This window comes from Tyto alba, unplaced genomic scaffold, assembly GCF_018691265.1.
Source record: "Tyto alba isolate M040663 unplaced genomic scaffold, T.alba_DEE_v4.0 Super-Scaffold_20, whole genome shotgun sequence".
Lineage (NCBI taxonomy): Eukaryota > Metazoa > Chordata > Aves > Strigiformes > Tytonidae > Tyto > Tyto alba.
Window position 1 is genome coordinate 3,541,206 of NW_024881283.1, and position 16,219 is coordinate 3,557,424.

The 16,219-nt window shown below is 49.8% G+C and overlaps 1 pseudogene; it reads right to left on the reverse strand.

Moving 5' to 3' along the window:
- Nucleotides 1-347: 347 nt before the first annotated feature.
- LOC122153511 overlaps nucleotides 348-16,219 on the reverse strand; it is a 147,693-nt pseudogene continuing 131,821 nt past the window's right edge.

Sequence of the window (16,219 nt, forward strand, 5' to 3'; positions counted from 1 at the left end):
TGCACATGCAAACCCTTTTAAGTGTCCCCTGTGTGGATCACTGGTCCTCTTATGTGTGGGAACAGCAGTGGTGCTCTCATCTAGTGGCATCTACAGATGTGCAGACACAGGATGTGCATGGGCCTTGAGGGTGCCTCAGCATTTTTATCATATATGGGGTGAAAAGGGAGAGTCAGAAAAGCAAAAGGGAGTTAACAGTCCTGTGCTGAGAGATGTGACCCTAGGAGCAACCCTTGGAAAGCAGATGTGAAGATCTTCGTACCTAGTTTGTGACACTGTTTTATTTGATTTTTTTTCCTGTTCTAGGATTTACTTTTATATATGGAAGACATAATAGAGATGCCATTTTATCCCAACTTGGTGGTCATTTCTCTAGCCTTTGTTTTCTTAAGCTTGACAATTTGAGCTATGAATCTTGGCCTCATCATATCAGACAATGCAGTTAAGTGGCACGAGCCTTGCAAGGGCTCCCATCTCCCCCATGCTTACTTGGGTGAAGGCCACACAGGTGCAAGTCTTCCCATGGAGTAGCCACCCGCCTGGCTCTACCCTTCAAGATGGTGTTGTATGGAGCTCCCATTTTGCTGCATGGAACATGTCAAACAGCTGCCAGTTCCGTGAGGTCTCCATTGCGGGACCATCACTGCAAGTTGAGTTTTGCTGTCCTCTACCAAGCAGTGACAGTGCTCACACCTTCTTGGAGGACCTGTGACTCTTCAACTGGACTGTCTCCTTTTCTTGCAGCTTTCTGCTCAGCACAAGCCAAGAGTCTCTGCTTCTGCTGCTGCTTGTTCTATGATTTGGGTTTGTGGGTCAGTGTTAGGAGCTGATTTTGGTTGTTCTAATCCTTGTGAACTGGATAATTGCAGATACCTCCAAAATTTGTAAGGAACAGGTCTGGTGCTGGAATCTGACATAGCCAGGTCATTTCACATGGTGCATGAGTGCTTGGGCCTGATGTCTTGTCCTGTTTCCTTTGTGCTGGTTGATTGCCAGCAAGGATGGGTGGCTGATATGTGCTACAGAAGAGAACTTGAGTTTCTGGTGACTGGACTATCACTGGATCTTACACCCAGCTGGGTCCTCTGCCTTTAACACAACCATGTGGCTTCTAGGGGGGATATGTCCTGCCAGAGCCAGCCAGAGCACCTTCTTCAGTGTGCAGAAATGGGATCCTGGGCTTCTTGCTCATTGTGGACCTGTGCCTTTTCTCTTGTTATAAATGAGAGGCCACAGGAAAGTAAAGTGCTTTGGAGGAATATTTTTAAGGCATCTCTGAGTAGTGTGTCTCCACTTCAGTGCTCACTGGAGAAGCATCCTTGGCCCAGGAAAGAATTTGGAAACTCAGGGAAAACTGAGTTTCCAAAGATACAGCATGCTTGGTGGAGGCCTGGGAAGGAGAAAGGCTGTGACCTTTCTTATCCAGTTTTAGGGCTGGAGAAGCTCACAAACCCTCTTCACACACTGGATTGTGTGCCTTTGCTGTTCTTTTGGCTTGGAGGGTGCAGAGCTTGGCCATCAATGATACCAGCTCCTACAGCCCCACAGGCTGCCAGTCATACCTCTCTGCTTTATCCTGCAGCGCAAGGAGTTTTCTTACCCTGAAGAATTGGGGAATCTGAAACACTTTGAATGGCTGGAGGGAACATCTGTGTTTCACCTCTATGGCTGTCTGTGACCCTGGCCATACTCTGGAAAATCTTCCCTGAGCTCTCCCCACCAGGCTTAGCTCCTGCCCCAGGTGCTCACAGCCAAAGGGCACTTAAGCCAAAGCTTGAAGACTGGTGCTTTGGTGCAGAAATATCCCAGTGATAATATCTCCCAAACCACCACAAATATTCCCTCTTTGGCTTCCTGTTCACTGCGGCATAGCCACGCCACCTCAGGTCCCCAGTGTCTGCCTGGTTCATTGGATTGCTGCCTGGGACAGACATGGGACCCTACATAAGGAGGTGTCCTGATGTCTGCTGTGGGTCTGTGGGAACCCAGCTGTGTCATGGCTTTGCACAGCTCTGCATATTGTTCCAGGCAAAGTGCACCAGGGGAGACAAGTGGGCCCAGAAACTTGGGGAGAGGCCAGATAAGTGACCTGCCAAGAGGTAACGCTTGCAGGGAACACAGAGCCTGGAGGAGATGTGGCTTCTGCATACAGGCATGGGCTGTGTATGGCTGCACCCCAGCTTCTGTGCTGGTGGCTGAGCTGGTAGGTGGTTTGATCTTGATCCATGTGGTGGTCTATCTGTGAGCATATTGCACCTTTGGATGATGTGCAGAAGGGGACAGCTCCTTGACTCTGTGAATTTGTCCTGTTTCTTTGTGTGAAATGAAGGTGCTGGAAGAGATTCACAACTATCATTAATTGTTTTTTTTCATCAAGGGAAAGGAATAGCCCATGGACATGCTGAGCTCCCAGAAGGATCAATGCGGTGCTAAGACCCAAGAGCCTGGTGGATTCACCATGTAGGTTGGAAACCTTCCTGGGTGCTGGTCATGATGGGCGACCCATGTAGGTGCTCTGCTTTTGGGAAGAGAGGTCTTGGGAATCTGTGCCATGTGTCAGCCAGAGAGGAGGCAAGGAAGTGATCTGCAAGTGCTGGGTCATGGCTCGGGTCATACAGCAGCTGCTCCTCAGTGGGTATGGCAGAGCCATGGACCTTGCCCTGGGAGTGGGCGCGGGGAGCTCCCCGGGGCTGCTCGGTCCTGTGGGTGTTTGTTTTGTGACCTTCGATCGCATCAGGGAGCCTCTCTCCTGTACAGGGTTCGTTGACCCAGGCATTGGTTGTCACCTGCACTGGAGCTATTCTCCATGTGCTGGAAGCTTTGCCAAGCACTGTTCCTTGACTCTGAGGTGATAACCACCCTGAGCCAGAGCAGATGCCCCATCGTGAAGCTTAGGGTCGTCACAGCAAAAGTAGGGGCAGGTGCTGGACCCGCTCTTCTCCTGGAGAAGCATGTGTGGCTTCATCTTCCTGATGGTCCCCGTGGTCACAGAGCTGTCTGTGGACCTGCTTGGCTGGGCTGGCTCCTGGGTATGTTGCTGGGAGGCTACAGGGGCCCTCAGCTGTGGGGAGGCTGGTGGGACAGAGAGCAGTCAGTTTGCACTTGAGATATGAAAGGAAACTGTTTTCTGAGGGAGGTGACGTTGGACTGAGGGCTAAATTGATTTCCATAAATATTTGAGCAAGGCTGAATTATTTATGACCCTCCAGTGACACAATAGAAGGAGCCGACGGAATCATCTGTGAATTTTCCAGATGATTTAGTTTAAAAATGCTGCTTGTTATTATTTATGTGGGTCAGATCCCCCTTTGCTCCTGGCCAGGCCTTGCACATGAGTTACATAAACACAGAGTCAATACACAAATCTCTCCCTTTATCTATCTTAATCTGCCAGTCAGTAAGTGAGCAGCAGCCTTCCTGTTTGATTCCCCAGGAGGACTGTAATCAGAAACCTTTGTCATTCAAATGAATGCAGAGGAAAAGGAAGAAAGAAAGAAGGAAAGAAGAAGAAAGAGAAATTAAGAAAGAAAGAAATAGAAGAAAGAAAGAAAGAAAGAAAGAAAGAAGAAAGAAAGAAAGAAAGAAAGAAAGAAAGAAAGAAAGAAAGAAAGAAAGAAAGAAAGAAAGAAAGAAAGAAAGAAAGAAAGAAAGAAAGAAAGAAAGAAAGAAAGAAAGAAAGAAAGAAAGAAAGAAGAAAGAAAGAAAGAAAGAAAGAAAGAAAGAAAGAAAGAAAGAAAGAAAGAAAGAAAGAAGAAAGAAGAAAGAAAGAAAGAAAGAAAGAAAGAAAGAAAGAAAGAAAGAAAGAAAGAAAGAAAGAAAGAAAGAAAGAAAGAAAGAAAGAAAGAAAGAAAGAAAGAAAGAAAGAAAGAAAGAAAGAAAGAAAGAAAGAAAGAAAGAAAGAAAGAAAGAAAGAAAGAAAGAAAGAAATGAAAGAAAGAAAGAAAGAGAGAAAGAAAGAAAGAAAGAGAGAAAGAAAGAAAGAAAGAAAGAGAGAAAGAAAGAGAAAAAGAAAGAAAAAGAAAGAGAAAGAAAGAATGAAAGAAAGAGAAAGGAAAGAGTAAATAAAAGAACTTGAAGGAAGAAAGAATTTATAGGAAGGAAGGAAAGAAAGGAAAAGAGACAGAGGGACAGACAAAGCTATTTTTGCATGCAGACTGAGCAGGAACCTGTAGGGGTCTGAGATGCAGTCAATCTCCTGCACATCCAAGTCAGACTTGTGCATATTCACACCCAAAGAAAGCACATCTTGCTACTGTTCTGTGATTGCTACTTGCAGAGATGGTGCTGGGTAATTTCTGGGAGAGACCACCAAGAACTGGCAGGAGAAACAGGGTAGAGAAGCACTTCCCACCTCTGGGAAGGCAGGGACTGCCATGAAACAGGACTTGTTGGCCTACAAATGTTGGCTGAAAGGGATCGTGGAAGTCTTGAGTCTGATCTCTTGCTTGAAATGGGGCTAACATCATCCTTTGAGGGGGCAGGTGTAGAATGAATAATTGCCAAAACAACATAAAAAAATGAATCAGAAGCCCCAGTTGCCAGTGTTGTGTGAAGATTTGGAGCATGAGCCTCCAGCAGGTTCAGGTCTCTGTGATCTGAGAGAAGAGAAAGCAGAGAGCTTTGGAAACTCAAGAACATATGAAAATTTATGACATCTCAAGAACAGGGCTTTTCTGATGCGTTTAAGCCATTTTGGCAGGTGCTGACTGCTGGGTGTGGAGCAAAGAGCTAATGAAATGCTGGAAATTGTTCTGGATATGCTGAATCAGAAGAGTATTTTGGATCTGGGCTTGGGAGAGATTCACCAAGGTCTTCAAATACCATGTGGATTGAGTAGGGTTGTTCAGTTGCTGAGCTGTGAAAGTGGATGGAAGGTGTCTCTGGATCTGTGCACAGGGAGGTGAAGCTGAAGTGTATTAAGTGGCTTTGAACACCTTCATTTAACTAAGATCAGTTTTCTGATCACTCACTTTTCTGTTCACTCAAGCTGATGAGAAGCACTTGTGTGATCCATTTTAAGTGGTTTCCTCTTCATGAGAATAATATTGAGTGGGAGGGATATATGAGAGACATGTAAAGCCTTGGCTTTCCCAGAGCCATGCAAAACAAAACCCAAGCTATAAAACCAATTGTACTTAGAACCAGTCAGATCCAGTCCTTGGGTTCCCCCAAACTTGCCTAAGATGGGAACCTATGGATGGGCTCATATCTTTTCACTGGCCAGCAAAGAGCAAAGTTCAGGAGGCTGAAAGAATCACAGAAAGAATTAGTTTGGGAAGGACTTCTGGAGGTCTCTGGTCCAACCTCCTGCTCCATACAGAGCTGGCTTAAAATCTGCAAGATGTTTCTCAGGGCCAGCGCATTCAAGTTTTGAGATTCTCCAAAGACGTAGATTCCACTCCATCCCTGGGTACCAGTCCGAGTGTTAAAACATTCAGGTGAAGAGAGAGGAGTACCTGTCAGATGACGTGTCCTGTGTTTGGTCTCCAAAACTGGGAGACATCCTCTCCTCCTCCAGTGGCACAGACAAGCCATGCACTGCTCCTTCCAACTGCCTCCTAAGGTGGGTCCCACAGACACATCTGTGTGGAGCAGAGCTCCAGGCAGGCACTGTGCCAACCCAGCAGGTTCACGGTGCTGGACCCTGGGCTGGGTTGAGCCAAGAGCCAGTCTGCAGGAGCAGCTGAGCCTGGTGCCACGGCCCAGGGAGCAGTGGGGCAGGCAGGGTCGCAGGGCTGGTGGTCTCTTGGGCTTGCTTGAGCAGGGTTCACACCAGTGTTGTCTGGCACTTTGATCCCATGATGTGCAGCACATGTGCACTCAGGCAAAGCAGTCTCCATTCCTTCAGTCTGAAATTTTGCTGTCAGGTTTGCGGGAACCATGGAACCTGATGCCTTCAACTTTTGTTCAGAGGGTGGCTTTGGATGAAATTTTAGAGGGGTTTTTCTCAGGAAGGCAGGAATCCCTTCAGCCATGGCCAAGTTCTCTGTTTTCACAGAGTTTTGACACTCTCATTGCAGAAATGGGATCATACCCTGATCAAAGACCTGTTGTTCTTCGTCACGGCAGACTTCAGGCAGGATCCAGGGGATGTGGGAGGCTAAACTGGCTAGTGAAAGGAAGGATTTTGCTGTAAAACTGCTGCAGCTGTCCCTGGAGGAGAAAGCACCTGCTCTCTGGGCAGGTAAGAGTGTTGTAGCAAACCTTGCTGGGTCTCTAAGTATGAGACACACAAGTAGGCCTTTTTCGTGACCCCAGAGCTTCACATTAACTCCTGACTCGACTTCTGATGGATGCCACAAGGACAAACAGCTAGATCCCACTTCCCTGGATTTGCCTTTGGATGCAAAAATATCTCTGCAGAGCTGGAACTGTGTACATTGGGGTCAGCTCTCGCCTGGGGGAAGTTTCGAGCAGAGCTGGGTTGGGGAGCATCCACAGGGCTGCTGTCAGCCCAAGCCCTTGGATGCTGCTCCCGAGCTGGCATTTCCCCTGTTGCTGCCACTTCCTCTGGGTGCTGGCTGTGGGAATGGCCCAGCTGTGTGTGCTGTGTAAGCAAAGGCAGAAGGGCTGTTTTCACCCTGTGCCCTTGAATGGCCACGTCCTAGGTAGCTAATCATTAGCCAGGTTAAACACAGGAGGGCCAGGCTGTTTCAAGAGTGTTTCTCCATACCCAGGACTGGACGGTGGCTACCGCAGGGCTGGGGTGGAGGCAGCCCCACACCTCCCAGCCCCACCTGCAGTATTGCTTCTCTCCATCCCTCCTGTGGCCCGGGGGGATGAAGCCAAGCAAACCCATGCCATCATTTCACAACATAATCAGAGCTTTTTCCTCTGCTATGATAGGTTCGGGGTGTCTCTAGGGCCTTTTGCACCCTGTGGCCATTTTTGTCTTGGCTCAAAGCCCTTCATGTACTGGTGCTCTCCCTGAACCCCAGACTGCCCTGAGCCCTGGTGCCCATTGTGTGACACATGCACCATGCTCCTGAGAAAGCCCTGGGGGTACAGCCAGGGTGGGCATCGAGGGGAGCAGGACATGGTTAGAAGTCACTAAAAGTGTCACCTGAGATAACTATGGGGTCAGGGAGAACTGCAGAGGTCAGATGGACCACCTTTGGAGTCAAATGGTGTAAGAACAGGCGGAAAGATGCTGGTGGGCAGCAAACCTGTGACCAGGAGTTGGGGGAGGTGACGCTGGTTGTCAGCTTGGCAAATCTTGTGTGATATACCAGGGTCCTCCAGGCTTCACAGCCTAAGTTCATGGTGTGCTCTGGAGGGGTCACATTGCAGCAGCTCTGCATGGTGGCTTCTCCTCACAGCAGCACCAAACTGCTGCAGCCAGTGAGGGAGAGAGGTGCTTCCTTGGCACTGTGCCCCATGGCTTGGTGTTGTCCTGGGTCACCCTGGGCCAATCTTGCTGTTTCTTTGCCCGCCCCTAAGAGACAGCCACATGTCCAGCTCTTCTCTCATCCCTCTGGCAATATCAAGGACCAGGGTTGTCCCTGAAGGCAGTAGGGAGGACACAGTGTGAAATCTGGTGTAGTTTCTCTGGTGGTTTCATCTGACATGACCAGGGTTTCAGCAGCCACTGACAGGCTGCTTCGGTTTTGCTGGTGGAGGTGGGACAGGGGCCAGGCTGGTTTTGCGCTGCACCTGTAGTGAGGCAGGATCCCAACCCATGCTGGGTAGCCAGTGACCAGCACTGGCTCAACAAACCTGCTGAATGCTGGGGTCTTTCTCTGCCTTCCTTTGCCTGGGGATGCCCTCAGGAAATTGCATCTGCAAACATCGTAACTCCATGTCTCCTAATAAACTTAAAATGAATACTTGCAGGTCAAGGCCTGCATCTGCCTTTGGGCTCAGAGGCTTAGAAAGGCACCATAGGTTGTCAGACTCAAAGATGGAGCAGGGGTTAGGTGGTGCTCAGTGTTGGCAGCAGCATCTCCCCCCTGGACCATGCTTAGCCATGAATGACTCTCAGGCTGTTCCAGAAGGTGCCAGCACCAAAAGGGACTTGACGCTTCGCAGCTGGGCTAGTGGGAGCCACCCACCTTCTGCTGCCCTGGACTTCCAGCTCCCCTCAGTGAAGGTGTCCACAGGCACCTAACCATGCATGAATATTGATGGGTGGTATGGTTGTGGGGAAGGGTCCAAGGGTGCTATGGAACCTTATAGCATCATCCTGCTGGTGCCTTGGCAAGCAGGGGAAGCCAGTCTCCCGTGCCCCCTCACATAATCCCCCCAGCTCTGTGTACGGTCGGTGACTTCTTGTGCAACTCTGTTCCCAGGAGACAGGTTTAGGAGATGAGCAATTCAGCTTCATGTTGGCCAAGCTGGTGAGGTCCTGCCACGTATTGGGTGGTGAGTGGTGGCCTGAATGGTGAGTCTGGGAACCAGAAGAGGTTCATGGGGAAGAAGGTATGTGCTGGCCTCCACTGCTGGCTCCTGACGCTGGGCTTGGTGCTCCAGAGAAGGGCTGTGTGGACACCTCACTGCTGTGCCAGCCCCACAGTGCTGGCTGGCATGAGGGTGGTCATGCCTCCGCACAGGTTTGTGGCCCCGTGCCCAGCCCGCCCGGGCCCGCTCAGCAGGGGCCATGAGCGGAGCTCCTTTGCCCTCGCAGGGGTGCTAAGCCACAGACGCCTGGGGTGTAGGGCAAGAAGGTTGCACCTTCCAACACCCAGCTAAGTTCTGCTCTCCTGAAACCACCACTATTGGGAATCCAGGGAAATAGGAATATCTGGGGCTTTTCCTCTTCCTACCCACTACACAGGGACTTCCCTGCCGTCTGCTCTGGGACCAAATCGGGGCATATCTCTTTCTGGGAAGAGGCTGTGTCATCTGGAGACATCTGTGCTCACTGGAAACATGAGTTGCAGCTTCCTTCTTTGTGGAAGCATCTGCAGGGCCAGCCTGTCACTGGCACCCGTCACAGCACGTCTGTCTTGTACAACTCCCTGTTCATCTCCCGCTCCTCCAGCCCAGGAGGGTCCCAGGGTCAGTGAGGCTCTTTCCCTAGAGGCAGTTAAGCAGTTGGGCTGCGTGGGGGTGGTGGGCTGCCTGCTGTTCATCGCCTTTGTTTTCCAGGAGCTGCTTTTGAGAAGGAAACAGGTGGATCCAAGGGGATCCCAGCCTGGTGAAAAGTCACACGGCACAGACAGCCTGGCTCCAAAGTCCAACACTGCCACCTCCACTGCTGTGCTGGGCATGTTTCCTGTGGGAAGGGCAGCAAGGATCAGCCTGATTTATTTTTTTCTCCCAGCTCAAAAACTTTTGATGGGTTCAGACGAGAGCGCAGGCCGGGGAAGGGGTGCTCCCTCGCCCACTGTGACGGGATCACAGGCTGCCGTGCCTTTGGCTCCAGCTTGCAGTGGACGTCTGTCAGCGTCACATGAGCCGTCAGGAGACAGATGGCATTTTACTGCCTGGCTGGAAGTCGGCCCTTTCTTTTCTTTCCTCACCCCTTCCTTTCTTTCTTTCTTTTTCTTATTTTTTTTTTATTTTTTTATTTTGATGTTGTTGTGACATTTTTGTGCTTAAAAGAAACTGAGAGGGAGACAGAGCAAGGAGAAAGGATGCTTGCCTTTTGAACTATTATCTGATGCTAGCAGAGGTGATCTCCACGTGGCTTGGGATTTTGCATTTCTCTCTGCCTTTCTCGCCAGCAGCTCTTGCAGGGCTCGAGTGGGGCTGCGGGCTGGCCTGCGCCAGGCTGGCAGCCAGGGCTTGAGCAGGGGCTGAGGACGGGGGATGCTGGGGGGTTGCAAGAGGGTTTGCTCTGGGTGGGAGGGGGGTTCTCTGTCTTGCTCAAGCAAACACACACTTGATGGCTGTAGCCCTGTTTGCTCCCAATTTTTTGGGGAGCCAGCTCCGAGGGATGGAGTGAGGATCTGCTGCAAAGCACCAGAGGTGTGTGAGGGACTTGGGGAAATCCACGGCCCTGGGGCCAGCAGTGCTGGCAGGGCCAGATAGCAAAATTCAGGCAGCTCTTCCTGCAGGCAGGGCTGGCCCTGCTTTATTCACCCTTCAGAAACCGTAGAGTTGAACCCTGTCCTGTCCTTTGCCCACAGCCCAAGTGCAACTGGGGAATGACAGGTCCTGGTTGTGCAGTCTGTCCTGTGTGGGGACAGTGTCAGGGAACAGATGTGAGCTGGGCTGCAGGGTGAGGACATCTTCAGGCTGGGTTCCTGGACTTTTAAGGACTTGACCAGACTAAGCCATGGTGTTGGTAATAGCAGGTTGAACTAAAGACCTCCAGACACCCATTCTACCAACTCTGGGATTCCCTGAAGTCCTTTATGTGCCCTGGGTTAAAAGCACATAAATGATCAACTGGGTGACTCTTGGGCTTTTCAGACCCCAGGTAGCCATCAGCAAAGCTAGAAGATGACAATCAGTCTTCCTAAAATATTCCTGACCTCATGTCTGCTCAGGCCGAGGATCTCCCTTACCCTTCGGCTTGCCTTGAAGATGCATGAGTGCATGTGAGTGTGCATAGTGATGCAAGTGCCTTCCCGTGTGTGTGTGTGAATTGCCTGGAGCATGAGTGCCTGCAGGAGCTGACAGCTGTGGACAAAGACAAAAATAGTTGTGATGAAATTCTATTTTATTACAAAAAGAAGTGATATAGACTTAGTCTGTGTCTATGACAGCAAATCACTGAGCTAGAGAAACATAAAAATCTTAAAAGGAATTGAGATTTTTCATCTGGCACTTCTCCCTAAAATGTATTTACTTAAATACTGAAAATTAAATGTATTATTGAAACAAATAGTTCAATAAATTACATTTACTGTATTGTGTTTTCTTTTGAAATGAATAGCCATTTTATTTCTAAGCTTTTTGGTAGTGCTCAAAATAAACCTTTCTCTTCAGTTTGAATTTTATATTTTCTGGTTCCCCTTAGGACTTAATTTAACTGAGGTTTCTTTAAACATTTTTGCCTCCAGGGTATATGAAATTACAGGTTTTCTCCTCCAAACTGCAAACTACCTGAGAAGTCAAATACCTGCACGGGTGTACTTGGATGCATTTGAAACACTGCAGAAAATGTTTCCCTTTAAATCTTTCATCAGTCACTTGTACATGATGTTGGTCGCCTCAGCATCTGAGAGCAGGTCCCCTCTGCCAGGGTGCAAGGGGGGTCGACTAATTCATTCATTTGGAGTTGATGGCAATTACATAAAATTTCCAAAATACTCATGGGCCCGCTTGCTGCCATGTCTGCACAGCAAGTAAGGCACTTGCTATACTCTCATCTTTCTGGCTTCAGATATGCATGCACAGTTATTAACATAATTCCAAATACAGCCATTATCACTCATTTGGAATTTATTATGTGGAGCAACCTCAATAAATGGGTGATAGGACCTGGATAGTACTTTACTGGACACACAGTACATTAACAGCCTTATTAAATATAAATTATATGTCTATTTGCATTTCCAGTTCAAGGCTTTTACTCATTATGTGGTTGTAGGTACTAAAAGTTATTCTCTGAGAGTCAATACAGCCCTGCAGTTGAGAAGTGATTCACAGCTATGTTTTGCCGGTGTTTCAGCTGGCGGGTTCATGGCATGAGTTTTTGATGGCTTGGTACAAAGAGCTGTGTGTGGCCTTGTGTCTATGCATGTGTGTGTGTGCTTATGCCTGCGTGTGTGTGTGCATGGGTAATAGTGTCTGCATAGACACCCTGGATTAGGGACCCACTCACAGGAGTGAACAAACAGCTCATTGCTAAGAAAGACCATGAAATTGGAGCTGCTCCAGAAAAAAAAGAGTCATTTCCAGAAGGTGCTGGAGACATTGAGGTGGTAAAGGCTCTGGTTATGGTGACCCCAATTTGCATGCACTGCTGGGCTGCTATGGGTGGGGGTTGAGCAGTGTTCCTTTGCTGGAGGTCTGTGGAGGATGAAGGTAATCAGTGGGGTGGTGCATGTTCATCTGTCATGTTTAGGGTAAAGTGAAAGGCTGACAACTCAGTTCCCACAGCTGCTCGCAGCAAGGACTGTGCCTTGCAGCCTCCAGTCGTGCTGCTGATCTCAGGTGCTCGTGGTGCTCATGGCTCTTGCTCAAGGCAGAACAAGCAGAAGAACCAAACCTGGATCCTTGTGTCTGTGTTGTTTGCATCTCCCCAGCACTTTTGGGTACAGCATGGTCATGTGCAATCTCAGGAGGTGCCACAGGCAAAGGGGCTGCCATGCATCTCCCTGGTCCGCTGTGAGCTGCTACAGATCCTCACTGGAGCATGCTTGCTCAGGTACCATAGCAAGGATGGCTTGGGGTCAGACATTGCCTTGGATAATCAATTAGCCAAATGCCATTTCTGCAGTGCCTTTGGAGTGCAGAGATCTATACACATCTATGTGCTGAGCATATAAGTGTATATATAAACATATACTGTAATGAGAAGTGACTTGAATGGACTATAAGAAGAGTCCTGTGTAGCACCTTCCAGTAAACAAACTTCCCGTCCTTCTTCCTATGGGAACTGGGGAGTGGGTGAAAGCCACCCCAGGTGCTACAGAGACAGAAAGCAGGGTGCTGCCTCTAAGGGATGCTGCAGGAGATGGGGTTGTGGAGCAGTCCCTTCCCCTGGCAAAATGAGGGGGACATGCAAGGACGTGCATCAGTGCAGGGTCAGGGCTACAGCCATAACTCCAAGGGGCAAAATCACATGCTGTGAGCAACACGTGGCTGCTGAGCCCAGCTGAAAATCCCATAGAGAGGTAACATCTCTTTCCTTTTGTCAGTGCAAGAAGAAACTCTGATTACCGTCCACAAGGCACAGGGTATAACAGGAGAAATTCTTCTTGCCTGGTCTGCCCGCCTCGTACCTTTGCTGTCTGGAAACCCCAGGAAGAAGTGCCTCCTGTGCAGGGTCTAGATTACTAAAGGATGTGGCACACAGTGAGATCTGGAAATGAAAGCACCGTTTGGTGTCTGGGCTGTCAGCCTTTGTGACACTGTTTCTGCCCTGGGAATCACTTCTAACTCCTGGCCAGGGAAAACCCAAAAGGTGTTTGGGATTCTCTGGGTTTTTAGAAATGTTTCCTGCTCAGTTGACATTGTGGGAAAAAAAATTGGGGTTGAACCAAGGGTTTCTTCAGCTCTGCCCAGCTGCCTTCTCTCCTGGTGTTATCTTCTCTTTTTTTGGGATAGGGACATGCTGGGTCCTGCTGTGAAATTAGCCTGTATCTCACAACATCCCTTCTGCTGCTGCCAGAAAGTCAGCATCACCCTCTGGCTTTACAGGTGTGTGTGCGCACAGCCCCTCTCCCTGCACAGCCCAGACTTCAGCAGCACCTCTGCTACCACAGCCCGGCCCCACAGTCCCTGTCTGAGAGCTTCTGGATGGCACAGGCCAGGGGGGGCAGGCACCTTCCCCAGTGCATGAGCACAGTCCTGCAGCCTGCTTCACAAGTGGCCTGTGCAGGCAGCTGCACCTGAGCAAAGGCTGGAGCAGTGAGGGGGGGATGTGGTGTGGCTGCAGGGGGACACAGTCCTCGCTGCCTTGGTGTGGCTGGTACATGCACACGGCAGCAACGGGCGGTGGGGGACTGCGCTGAGGCAGTTCAGGTGGACTCGAGATGCACCCCCCAGGTTGGTGCTTTTCTTGAACCAGTTCCTGCTGGCTAGGCAAGGGGCTGGTGGATACTGACTGGCCTCAGCCTCCATTTGCTCCTCTTCTCTTCCCTCCTGCTCCCTTGATGCTCCAGATCTGGATGAGAGAGGGACCTCTGAGTAGCTGGACCTTGTGCTCTCACCCAATAAGGCTCGTTAGCTGTGAACAATTAATGGGGATGCAATATGCTGATTTTTTTCTCTCACTGGGAGGAAACTGGATCTGTCCCAACGGCCCTAACCAGAGATTTAGGATGATCAGCTGCCAGCTCAAGCCAAACAAGTCTTGCTCAGAGCTCTTAATCTCCACCACGTTGGGTACCCTCAGTCACTGGGGCCAGCTCTGTCCTGCCTGTTTTACCCTGGAAGCCAGGATTGTCCCAGCTCTCCTCCTGAGCCCCTGTGACCAGGCAGTACCTTATTTGTAGGTTCTTTGTGTCTAATATCTCAGTGGTGCAGCCTTTCTGCTCCTGTCCACGTACCGACAGCACACTTGCCTGTGTCCTCCCTGTCGTGTGCCCAGATTACTACAGCTGCCCCATCTCTTCATCTGACCAGCATCACGCTACCACCCACCCAGATCACTGCTTGAAGGACCATGATGTCTTGATGTTTTCCTGTATAATCCCTCTTTCACATCCCTCCCCACACCTCCATCCCTGGTCTGTCAGGTAAAAGGTAGTTGCCTTCACCTTCAAGTCCTCCCATGTACTGTCTCCCTTGCACCTACAAAGTCCACTCCCACCACTAATCATTCATGCAGTGGTTTCCTTCAGTTGGTTCTCATGCTTTGGGCTTTCTACTCTGCTATTCTCTATGCTGGGAGGTAAACACCAGAACAGCAATCCTGTTACCTCTGCCAAACCTTTTTATGCTCTGCTTTGTCCTGCTGCCAGTGAAAACCCTGAGCATGCCTAAGGCTGAGTTCACCACCTATCAGTACATCAGCACTGTCCTGTGGTTTCCATGGGCTCCTCATCTGTCCAGATAGATGTGTACTTCATCAACTAGCCAGACCATGGGCTCTCCAGAGCATCCACAGGGACTGCACAGCTCCTAACACAGCAAAACTCTGCCTTACTGCCCAGAGACATCTCCAGCATCATGAGGCACCATGCCTATCCCCAGTGTAGTCTGTGACAGGGTGCTACAGCCCAGGGGTGAAGGGGGAGCTGCTCCAGAAACTGTTCCCTTAATCATCACATTTTCAGGAAGGTTGCTGATGCTTTCTCTCTTGCCATTTACCACTTTATCCCTGGACTCTTGCTGCAGCAGATTTTCAAAGGCTTCCAAATATTTTGCTAGACAAAGCCATGAGTGACATCCTCTGTCTTTGGCAATACCTCTGTTCAAATGGAAGGCTGGACTACAGACCTCCAGAGCTTCCTCCCAGCTAGCACTTCTGTGCCTTGGTGACCTGCACGCTGTGCCATGTACCTTCACCGTGGCCCATGGCCAGTCTCTTCCATGTGGCCTCAGAGGCCTTTCATCCAGGAGGGTTCAGGCACAGCTGTGGTGAGGAGTCTGGGCCAGGCAGATAGAGGTTTGGGGTCAGCCGTGCTGGAGGGACCCTGGAGCTAACCTGACTGCTGTCAGTGGGGCAGACAGGCCAAGGGAGGGAAGTGGAGACCCGTGCCTGGAGGAAAAACCACCTCCCGGGCTGAGCCTGTCTCCTCAGCACCTGTGCAAAGGTCCCCTGCCATCAGCCCCTGCATGGACCAAAACTGGACCTTGCGGCATCTGGGCTGGTGGTGGCTGCTGGATGTCCTGAATGCATGCAGAGGGACACCAGGCTGTGTGCCACACCACTGCTCCTCCACGTTCCTCTTACTGTTGGTTTGTCCTGAAAGTATTAAACTGGTATGTGCTGCTGCCTGACTCATGTCTGTCAGTTACTGATTGACGCATCTGCAAATATTATACAGTGTCTTCATTATTGGGTAGACCCCAGGACAATGAAAAAAAGCATTATATGCAGGATTTAACATCTGAATAAACTGAGAAATACTGGAGCTTCCCACTCCATCTCTTATGGCAGCCTCTGAGCCTTGCTGAGATCTGTCTGCAGCACCCTGGAGCCATCCCAGAGTCACTGGGACACCTCTGAATGCTTCACGTATGGCCCCAAGTCACTCAGAGGGTTGGTCTCACTGTCACCCAAAAAGGTTACAGTACTGTGGCTGCATCCCAGACTAGCACAGGCCAGGATCCAAGCAGTATTTCATCCTGACTGAGAATTTGGGGTTTTTCTCCCAGACATCCAGCCATGCTCCCCATTCACAGCTCAGAGATCTCTCCATCACTACAATAAGAATCTGTCTTGTGTACTGATAAAAGATTCACTGCTCTGTACCTCCTGCTATCCCAGAGAGTGGCTTTTGTCCCTGCATACCTGCAGATGTGAGTGCCACTGAGGAACTCAGTGTGGGGCTTTTTGTCCTGGCCTCTGGGGAGACTGGACATCAAGACTGCATGCAAAGCTCTACACTTCTCCTGGAAAGAGCTCCGGGTTTGATTTTTTTTTTTTTTTTTTTTTTTTTTTTTTTCCCAGGAAACAAATGTGAAAAGCTGAGACCTGGTCAGGAAAACAACAAAG